Here is an 11,919-nt window from a genome sequence, read left to right on the forward strand (position 1 = left end):
ATACTAACAAACAATAAAGATCAATACGGAGTAATATATGTATATATGTTAGAACGTTCCAAAACCTTACATTTTCACAATATTTTTGGCACACACTTCGTTTGCAACCCATTCCAAAACCTTACATTTTTCACAATATTTTTGGCACAAACTTCGTTTGCAATCCACTTGATACATTTTTTTTAAAAGGAAAATCACACAAAAGTTAGGACAGTCTTCTCTCAAAACCTCCTAACTTAAATCCATATGATACATACAGAGTATAAATAAATCACCCAGCACAGTGCACTAAACTCTCTCTCCTGTGTGATACAACAACTTACAGCAACAAAATGACCATGATACCCTCCTTCCTACTTGCATAAAAAGTCCCAGTGAGTCACTGACCATATACATATGTAGTTGATCATTGCCCTGTTCTTGTTTCTGTTTTTAATGATAAATTGCCTGGCCCCTTCCCCTTTCGTTGTAAAGAAATCTGGCTTTCGCATGAATCATTTCCTGATTTTTTTGTTAATAGTTGGAAGGAAGAAAGTATGCATTTCATCAATGGTCGTAATAACTTTTTATCTAAAGTGCATGATTGGAATAAGAATATTTTTGGAAACATCACCTTAAAAAAGAAAAAATTATTGAAGAGGATTGATGGTATCCAAATTAGCCTGGCAAGACATTTCTCCCCTTTTCTTTTTGATCTCGAAAAAACTCTCCTTGCTGAGCTCAATAAAATCTATCACATGGAAAGAACTATTTGGGCTCAGAAGGCAGGTTTGAATTGGAGAAAATTTGCAGACTGGAACACAAAATATTTCCACACCATTGCCAAAGTTAAAAAGTCTAGGAGTAAAATCATTTGTTTAAAAAATGAGGATGATATCTGGATCCATGACCAGAATGTACTCAAATCTATGGCAAGACTTTACTTTCAAAAGATCTTCACTTCAACTCATATCTGTAGCCTTAGGAATGTTCATCCTGTTTGTTCCATTGACAATATTCACTCCAGTTTAGTTACAAGTGCTCCTACTGCTGAAGAAATTAAATTAACTTTATTTCAAATGAATCCCATTAAGAGCCCGGGGCCTGATGGAATTCAACCCTTATTTCTTCAAAAGTTCTGGAAACAATTGAATCAATCCATCATCAATTTTGTTCAAGACTGTTTCAATTCGAACTGCATTCCTACTGAAATTAGTCACTCCTATCTATGTCTAATTCCTAAAACTGATATCCCTTCTTGTATGAAAGAATTCAGACCTATTGGTCTTTGCAATTCTATCTATAAGTTGATTACAAAAATCATTTCTAACAGGATTAAACCACTTCTTCCTGATCTTATTAGTCCTCTTCAATCCAGCTTTATAATGAACAGAACTATTGATGAAAACATCATCATTATAAAGGAGATATCTCATATTTTCAATAAGGCTAGTAAAAAGAACAAAAGTATGGCTCTAAAAATTGATCTTAGCAAAGCGTTTGATAGTCTGGAATGGGGTTTCATTAGGGATACCTTGATCTGGTTCAATTTTCCTGCTAGTCTGATTGACCTAATTATGAGCTGTATTTCTTCAGCAACTATATCTGTCCTTTGGAATGGCCAAATTACTGAATCCTTTGTTCCTTCAAGGGGAATCAGACAAGGGGATCCTTTATCTCCTTATATTTTTGTTCTTTGCTTAGAAAGACTCTCTCAAATGATAGAAGGTAGAGTTTCTGGAAAACTTTGGAAACCTTTGCGCATATCTAAAGAGGTGTCTATTTCCCATCTTTTCTATGCTGATGATGTTTTCCTATTTGGGAAGGCAACCACCACTAACATTGATGTAATGCTTCAATGCTTACAAGAATTTGGGAAAATATCAGGGTTAAATGTTAATCATGATAAATCATCCATTATCTTCCCAAAGAAAACAAATTTCAATGTTAGGAATTCTATTCGTATGGTGTGTCCCTTTAAGGACACTATTTCCTTTGGTAAGTATCTTGGTTGCAATATATCCCCTACTAGACTTAAAAAGGAGGATTTTTTTAACCTCTTAGATAAAACTACCTCTAAGATTAGGGGGTGGCAGGCTAAACTTCTCAATATGGCAGGTAGATGTACACTTATCAAATCTGTTCTTAATGCTTATCCTTTATATGAAATGCAAACTTGCATCCTCCCTGCTACTGTTATCCAAGAGCTTGAGTCTAGATGCAAAAAATTCCTATGGAATAGGGTGGATAGGTCTAGGTATATCCCAAGAACCAGTTGGGATAGAGTTTGTGATCCTATCAATCTGGGGGGATTGGGAATTAGAAATTTAAAACGTTGGAATCTTGCTTTTATGGCTAAATTAGGTTGGAAAATCCTGACTCAACCTGATAAACTTTGGGTTAAAATCCTAAGTTCTAGGTATCTAAAAACTTCAAATTTCAATGACTGTTTCCCAAATTCCAACTCTTCTTCTATTTGGAAAGATATTCTCAAAGGAAGGGAAATTGTTAAAAAAGGCATGATTATTAGTATTGGGAATGGTGAAGACACTTCGCTTTGGTTCAATCACTGGGTTGGTCAATGTCCTCTTTATCAGCTTCCCAATATTGTTATTCCTGAATCTCTTGCCCACCTGAGGGTTTCCCATATCATTAATAATAACGCTTGGGATCTTACTAGAATCCAGCATTTACTCCCCTCTCATATTTGCAGTATCATAAAGGCTACTCCCCTCTCAACTTTATCTGCTGCCAAGGATTCGTTAAGATGGATTTTGGATAAAAAAGGAACCTTCACCATTAAGTCAGCATATAATTCTACTGCTAGCTCCCATTCCAATGCTTGTCTTATTAATGTTTGCTGGAAAAAACTCTGGAAAATTAACATTCCTTACAAATATAAGATGTTACTTTGGAATGTCTGTCACTCCATTCTTCCTGTAGCTCAAACTTTAGCTGTTAAAATCCAGAATTTCAATCCTATCTGTATCAGGTGCACCACTTCCAATGAAGACAACTTACATCTTTTTAGAGATTGCTATAGTACTTCTGCGTTCTGGTCTATGCTTTTTCAATATCATCCTTCAGTTTTTGATCTTGAATTTATCAAATTTTACTCCTTGTCTTGGCATGAGTGGGTGGCTTATAATTTAAATGGGTCTAATCAATGACAAAGAATTTTTTCTATTGCAATTTGGCACATTTGGTCTTATAGAAATGATGCTGTCTTTAAGCTGAAAATGGGAAGCAGTGCTAGCCTTTATAATAGATTCTGGCCAGACTACACTTTCTCTAACACTTTGGTGCAGTCTATTTCTGATGAAACTGAAGCTAGCTCTTCCGCTAATCCTCCTTCACCAAGGAAGTGGGCTCCCCCTCAAGTCTCTTTTTTCAAATTGAACACTGATGGTTCCTGGATTGATATTGACAATGCTGGAGGAGGTGGTGTGATCAGATGTGATAGAGGCCTTTGGCATATTGGTTTCTCCACTCGCTTCAAATCTCTTGGTCCTGCTTCAGCGGAATTAACTGCAGTTAAGGAAGGGCTTCTGATTGCTTGGGAGAGGAAGATTACTCATCTGGAATTGGAGATAGATGCGGCGGCTTTAAAATACATGTTAGAGAATCCAAAGGGCTACCAAGATCATCACCCAGCTCCTATCATCAATGATATTGTTTCACTCCTCAAGAGGAACTGGTGTGTTTCTCTCCTTCATGTCAAACGTGATGTTAACCAAGTTGCTCATGGCCTCGCTGAAATTGGACGCATCATGACTGTTCCAAAGGTCTACCATTTTCAGCCTCCAGCTAATGTAAAGGAAGCCTATGAGAAGGAGTTGGTCCCAGTCAATGCTGTCTAGCCTTGAGTTCCTTTTCGACTTGGGTTTGAAGTTCTGTGTTTATATTGCTAACTACTCTAATTTTCCAATTTCGCGTTTGTATTTTGCTAAACATTTTAAGCTTTATCCTGGTTTCAGTCATAGTCGTGATTACAAGTTTTTGGGTTTGGCTGTGGGCTGCTTTTGGCACCTTTGTATCTATACTTTCTGGTTCTTGAGGTCCTAGTTACCTCCTATTAATATATTTCCTATTTCTGCGTAAAAAAAAATATACATATGTAGTTATGTACACTTCAGCTGGTGAGTTAACAAGGCCGAGTTGAAATCACTGACATGTACATATGTAATTATGTAGTCACTTCAGGTGGTGAGTTAACAAGGCCGAGTTGAAATCACTCTTAGCAAAGATCAGGCCTTTGAAGAACTACTTGCATTCATCTCACTGGAGTACTCGAGGAAGGAGATCATGTCTGCAGAGGGATCCACCAAATCCATCTCATTCTCAATCTTGTTTCGTTTTCAGCCAGGTTGATTTTGTAAGAGAACATTCAACACTCGACCAATGACGAAATTTTGAAAGATCGGATCTGGACATGGTGAAAGGAGAGTGGATCCAAGTGCGGCGACAACTGCAGGAAAATTAATCAACATGGTAAGATGAACAACTGTTTGGTACACGGTAATAAACGACGGTAATCGGAATGGATATTAACTAGAAATTTCTTCAAGGAAAAAAAAACCCCAAGAGCCCACATTTCAGTATCAAATATTCTCTCAGTTCCATAATGATGTACCAGTTTCTTTTTTCACGTTTGCCAATGGACATTTAATCATTCTTATTTTCAATTATACATTAGTAAAAAAAATTATAAAATGATATGTTTAATGGACTCATTGAGACGAAGCAAACAAGACCCCACATGAATATGTGTTTTCATGTATATTGAAAAGAATTTAAAAGATTCTTTAATCAATTGTGAATAGTGTCAAAACTCTAAATTGGAACTATCATTGTGGAACGGAGTTATAGGAAACCATTCATAATCGGTGAATCTGAGGGTGAAGAAATCTCAGACAATAAACTCATACAGAAATTACAGACTAACTGTGAAAGTATCTTATTTCATGTCAAAATTTGCAGGGTTGAATTTGTACCGTAACCAAATGCAACACATAGGTGAAGAACCAACAAATATAGGCATTCATCATAACATTAAAATGCAACCACATGCAAAAAAAAAAGCCATAAGTACAAATTGAACACAATTGAGAAGTTGGATGGATGGGTATACCTCCAGTTCATTAGGGGCTATTTTGGTAAATCGCTGATGCAATATGATATATGTTGGAACATAGATCTCTTCTTTCTTTTCTTCTTCCTTGGACGTTTCATGGTAGCAAGCATGAAAGCAATTCGATCCTTTTGGATCGCCATGCTAACTTGCTACTCAGAAGAACAATGACAAAGAAAACCAAAGAAAGAGAGAGAAGAGAGAGATAGAAGGATGGCCAATAGAAGCACACTGATTCAGAGATGTGTGAGCATCATATATATAGGGAATGAATTAGGGTTTAGGAATAGGGCATAGAGTTTCCACCACGTCATGCTGAGGTGGGTGGTATTTTACATGTGAAAGGTTAAAAATTTTAAAGCACCCCATTGATTACATAAAATACAAAATTTAAAATGCGGAGTATTTTTAAAAAATAAATAAATCAGACATGATATGCTTCCTTTTATGAAGATCCTTTGGGGTGCGAACGGTAAGTCGATAAGGTAACAAATATCATCATTGCGAACCAAGAAATTTCTTACCAAAAAAGCATGATTCAATGAAATTTACCCTTTAAGCATGTCAAAAAAATCAAAAGGGATCGATGTACATCTTCAGAAGGTAATAACCACAGGCCTTCTTACGTGAAAATATGCTCCAACACTTTGATGTTTTTAAACTACTTGTATATTTTATTGTGACTTTAAAGAGAGCAAATATTTTGATGAACTAAGAACAAGCTATCAGATAGTGGTCTTACAACATCAGACCACAATGGTCTGCAATTATAGAACTTAAATCATGGGTATTTCAGAGTAAGAGGACTTAAGTTTACTACGAGTTGGTTCTAAGAAGTCTTGAAGGACTTTAGATTATGAAGCAGTGTTAGCTGCACCCCTCAACCAGAAATTTCAGACTTTAGATTATGAAGCAGTGCCGTGTACTTACCACAGACCAATATGTATAAGCAAGAACAGCTACTATAGATTAATAAGTGCAAAACTTCAAAAACATTCTACAAATAACGGAGTCCAAAACCTAATAAGTAATAACAATGATTTATTGGCTGACTACTTCCATATACACGAGAAAATAAGAACAGTGATTCACATTCGAATTCAAATAGGGTTGCATGAAGAGAAGACAACACGTAAATGAAATGGAATGTAACAATTAACATATTCAAACAAATGCGTCACGATTTCCAAGTCAATTGTTCATACTTTTATGGTATCTTTACCTTGGTCTTTAAAGTAATACTTCGTATAATTTTGTAATTTTCTGCTCGTCTGCCATACACCTTTTCAAATTGATCTTACCACCAAGTCCATGAGTGATCAAAGTTATTAGATCTCATAGTTAAATCTGAAACCCCAAAACGATAAAAAGAAGTAGAATAAACCACAACAATATTTTCAGATCTTACGGGAGAGAGATCCCAATACTACTGAATTACTGATCATAAAGTGGCACTACCCATCAACAGCTACCTACTGTAACATTAAGGCAGGGAAAAAAAACTTAACCCAAGACAACATTTAGCAATTGTCATTTCCGTTTCCTTTATCCAAAAAATTGATCTTGTAAAAGGTAGAAGGCTCCAAAACGGAGTTTGATAACACCTTACTACCGATAAAATAGACAATAGAACTTTGGTTCCTGTTTCTATGATGACAAAAGAACACGAACAAGGAGCTGCATTTTTATTCTACCACAAGCTCACAAGTCTCCGCATAGTTCACATTTATTCTCAAATTACATTAACAAAATGGTATACAATACAAAGCCAAATAAATTGACGCAAAGTGTGAGGTGTTTTCAGCAATAAAACAAGTCCATTGTGGAAATCATTTTAATTTAACATCAAGTATAAAGTATAAACACGTAAAGCTTGCATTATTGAGCTTTTACGAACTATGATAACTTTTAAGCAACAATTTATTCAATGTCAAACTCATGTCTTGAATAGTCAGTCACTGATGGTTTACATTGCGAATATAGGAAACATACGTCAGTATAATGTGTGATTCAAAGCTCAAGTCCACTAGTCCAATCACCCCCCCCCCCCCCCCCCCTTCCCGAAATAGAAAAACTGTAATTAGCTTCTATAGCTACACACAAAGCCAAAGTAAGAGACTTGCAGAATGAATATTTGGCATACCTGATGCAACATTTACTCAAATGAAAAAGAACGAGAATGCATAAGCCAGTATATCATCATATAATGGATACATACCTTTTAATATACTTTGAAATGTTAAGCAGACAACATACCTCGTATAGGACTGAGTCAAACTGACAGATACCAACTTGGACGGACTTCTCTCACAGTTCCTTACAAGTTCCTTGCAAGTAAACAGTGCTGAAAATCCACGACTCACATCATTCTTGTGTCAGTGATCAAGAAACTCTCTTTGTCCCCTTAAGACAGAAACCTAAAAGAACAACATTGTTAATGCCAGATCTGCTACTAATATTCTAGAGACTATCAAATGAGCATAAATTTAGAAGGTATGTCAAATAAACAAATGCAGTAGCAAAAGTATAAAGCCCATCAGTATTAACTACTCCCTCCGTCCCGGATTAGTTGTTACACTTTCCTTTTTCGTCCGTCCCAGATTAGTTGTTACACTTCTAAATTAGAAATGACCCCACAATTATTATATTGTCTCTCTCTTCCCACTAAAACTTTTTTGGTCCCCACACACTCTCTCATTCAATTAAAAAAATACCCCACTAACTCCTATCACATCTTTTGTCAATAAAATAACAATTGATAACCAAACAACCACTTATCACCTAAAACTTTGTGCAAAGGTAAGTGTAACAAGTAATCTGGGACAGAGGGGGTAATTAGGCATCAACGAAACCCTCATTAAATTGGGATGCTTTTCCCAAATTCAAAATAATTATATACCAATTTGGCTTGCCACTGTCTTAACAAAACCATTTAATCATCTACTCTTAGCTCAAAAACAACAATAAATAACACTTCTTTTGGTAACGATAAATCACCATAACAGTAAAAAACCTCCAAACCGACCAGCTAGCCTGAATGAAACAATAAATACCACAAAAACTTTAAGATGATAAATATTAATCCGTTGCACTCAATTACACCTTGATGAAAAGATAGCAGGATATGTAATTAAAGCACGTTATCACAAATATATGATTTCATGAGTGTAATGTCCAGTGGTCCTGTGATGGTGAGAATATCTCAGTAAATCTCCGTGCCATGTCATTTTGGCTGGGTTGTGCCAAGATTGTAGAGAAAAAGACTACAGAATTTTGAAAACTTGACTCTTCAGAGTAATACTACAGTGTTTTGTGGGTAGAAAGTAGAAACTGTTCCAAACATCCATCAAATAGCTACTCTTACAATAAGGCGAGAAAATAAACCAAACCTAAGCTACATTAGACTAGCAATAATTATTTTAACTTCCTCTTCTGCAATTTACTCAACGATTTGTGAACAGGCATATAAAAGTACGTCACTCTCAAAATGTAGCATTGCTGAACATTGCAAAATAATCCACCTTGTATGGACTCCACTTAAAAATGATAGAAATAAGATCAGTGTACGACAAAAAGATTATAGCTCAAATTAGACAAAGCCATAAAGAATATAGAACAGATAACAGAAACCAGAACAGATTCAATGCTCCATGATTTGGGGGTTATAGAATTCAAAATTAAAAGCTACACACACCAACTTTGCAAAATATCTCTCCCAAGGATCTCCATATGAAGCAAACAGATATTTAAGAAATGAAACATTCAATCCCTTTATCCTGAAAAGGGTTGTTCAGCCTTGGGGGTGTCTCATTTTGATTGCCCTTGTATTCATATCAGCATAAGATTTCTTACAAGTTGACAATATTAAGATCCGATTCAACTTTATTAAAAACTAGCAATATCTTATATGTGTGATGATCACTAATAGTGAGTTGGCCATAAAAATTACAAGTAGGTTGTACAGTATATTAAACTAGGTAAAAATTTCATAAATTAACAACCTTCCACAGATGGTCATTCTTTTGTCACAAGGAGTTCTGCAGCTTAACACTTCTTTATATGAACAAGGTGGCCACAGTTTCCTTCTTTCAAATTTCAGTAGTCTCACCACAGTTGCAATGTATTTCATGCATTACATAACCCCCATCCATTTTTACATCTCTAGTTCTCTACTCCAACCCCTTTTCATTTTGGGGATGGAGGATGGAGGTAAGCCCAAAAAAAAGGTATACTAATGAGCTAAAAACATTATGGAGATATGTTGTGGCATCCCTAATACTTAGCTTTACAGATCAAATGGGTAAAAGTATTTGAAAGCCAAAATCAATCTCACTGTCTCCATAATTCAGGCAAGAAGCAAGTAGGAATAAACTGCAAGACTTTGGATAAGTTGGTTAGATTTTCAGTACACTAGTTCTTCTACAATTTCCCACTGTGCAATTTATGCGAGGATGCTGTCATACCTCATACTTACTACTTAGTCTCCAAAAAGATTACATATCTTGACAATATGTCAACTTACAAGCAATTATATCAACAGTATGAAAGGAAAAGGACATGATCCTAATTCCTAATATTAAGCATTTGCTGATAAAGTTTCTCGTAAATTCCCGTGTAATACCTACCCATCCTGGAATAAAGTGGAATCCAAGCATTTATAACAATTGACTTACCTTAGTAAAAGCAACTATTTTTTTTGGTAATAATAGTATGTATAGGCATACTGCATACATATCTATTTTTATTATTTTCTTTATTGTCAAACTCTCCATTGGTTCGAAACATCATAGCGACAGAGTTTGCTAGATTGTTGCTAACCACAATCAAACCAGCATAATCTATTAGGACCACTTCCGCAGATCATAAGTCAACAACAGATCTACGTCTTTTACCACTAAGAAAAAAGAACAGGCTTCTGATAGCAGTAGTTCTGCTTACTATAAACGGTTTCACATGCACAAACATGCACGCACAAAAAAGACTAAGAGTTATCCTTCAAAACAAAGTAAAAAAAGAAAAAAATTGAAGCTTGCTAAAGAAACCCATTAAAACTCTTGCCTAAACCATTCCAATGTATTCCTCCTAGGTTTACACTAAGGGAACTATCATAGCAGGAAAAGATATATGGTCCAGCAACTCCTGATTTTCAATAATACTCCGTATACAGTATACCTACTTTGTCAATAATACTACCTGCTAGAAGCCTAGAAAAAAATTAGTTACTAGAGAAACTCTAGCCACGGAGAAAAAGGTTAATGTAGAAATGAAAATTTGCATTAGGATACTCTTCACACATAAAGAGAAACTTGGTTAACAAGAAAATTTCTCAAACAAAGGAAGTCCTACCTCCCCCTTAAAAAAGATTGTATGTATTGTGGGAAAAAGTGAAGAACACTCCCCAATGTTGATATGTATGCATATAAACATGTCCCTTCATAGACTTAGTCAACACTCGATACACTACAGGTTGCTAACTAAGTTGCACTAGCACATTTTTATCACAAATCTCAATCCATTGCAGACTTGCAGACTTGCAGTCAGTTGCTCAACGAAAAAACCCACAGGATATATGAGTTGATGATAAATTTTCCTGCCTTAACCCCATTTATTCCTAGCTTCCACTATGACCAGGTTTCTAAACAGTTCCAGAAATAGCAATAAGGCCAATAACTATACACACTTATAGAGTTCAAAACCCTTTAAAGTTTAAAGACCATCAACTACCCACCAAGCCTGAAAATCCATCAACATGAATATGAAACTACGAAGTACAGAAACTAAACTCTAAAAAGTTGAACAACTACCCACCAAGCCTGAAAATCCTCCAACAGCAGCACTAAACGCATGATCTTGAAGACTGAGCGAATCCGAAACCTCGAAAGGGGTCCTCAATTCTCCTAATGGACTCTCCATAGCTTCCACTTCTTCCCTTTCCCCTGAATTCTCCTACAATAAGAAAAATGAGAAACATCAATAATCAAATTAATTAATTAATTAATGGGAATCAGAATCTTTGTTTGGATTTTTGAAGTCAATGAGGGTTTCCAAAGAAATCCCAAATCACCAACTAATAATACTTAACTTCTTTCTTTCCTCCATTTTCTGTAGAATTTTGTTCCGATCATGTTCCTTACAAGAACAATTATACTATACATCATTGCTAAAACGTAATTTACCTATTATTAGAAATACCTTCCTCGACTTTGAAGGACATGACGGAAGTTGCAGAATTGCAGTCCAATATAGAAGAAAATGGGGGAAAGAAGGAACCTTTCATAACTATGGAGACATGCAAATGAGGAAAGAGAAGAGAAAGGAGGGAGTTTGGGGAGAAATTCAGAGAATGACGGGAAACTGAACGTCTGAACCCAAAACTTTGATTGTGGCCAATTCAGTAGTCACTGGCTCACTGCTAACTCGAGAGAAGTTTAATCAGTAATACGGACTACGGAGTATCGTATCTATTACTATATATTAAAAGAGACACCAGGATTAATACGTGTCATTCCTGGTGCGTTTTTTCCCGCCAAAAACCACTTTTTCAAAAAAGTCTATCTGTTTAATTTTATATTTATTCTCTACCTTTTTAGTTTATAAAATTATGGCAATAATAGATACGACGTAATAATAATTATTCTAAATTGGTAATATTTTAGTCAAATCGCTATATTAATAATGGAAAATATATTACTCAATATTTTGGTCAAATTACCATATTAGCATTTTAAATATGCATATTAGATGAATAAATTAAACGAGTATGTTAAAAATGTTATAACTAATTTAATAAAAATACGGTTGTGCGGGTT

At 35.4% G+C, this 11,919-nt stretch overlaps 1 long non-coding RNA gene across 2 annotated transcripts; it reads right to left on the reverse strand.

Moving 5' to 3' along the window:
• Positions 1–14: 14 nt before the first annotated feature.
• On the reverse strand, positions 15–11,521 carry LOC110776631 (uncharacterized). Of its 2 annotated transcripts, none has more exons than XR_008923686.1 (4): positions 11,287–11,521; positions 10,919–11,056; positions 5,111–7,527; positions 15–4,447 (listed from the first exon to the last, which is right to left on the reverse strand). It is a non-coding gene; the product is annotated as an uncharacterized lncRNA (long non-coding RNA). The 2 variants fall into 2 exon arrangements; XR_008923687.1 differs by having other exon boundaries at positions 7,367–7,527; positions 11,287–11,506.
• Between the last annotated feature and the right edge of the window lie 398 nt (positions 11,522–11,919).

This window comes from Spinacia oleracea, chromosome 6 (assembly GCF_020520425.1).
Source record: "Spinacia oleracea cultivar Varoflay chromosome 6, BTI_SOV_V1, whole genome shotgun sequence".
Lineage (NCBI taxonomy): Eukaryota > Viridiplantae > Streptophyta > Magnoliopsida > Caryophyllales > Amaranthaceae > Spinacia > Spinacia oleracea.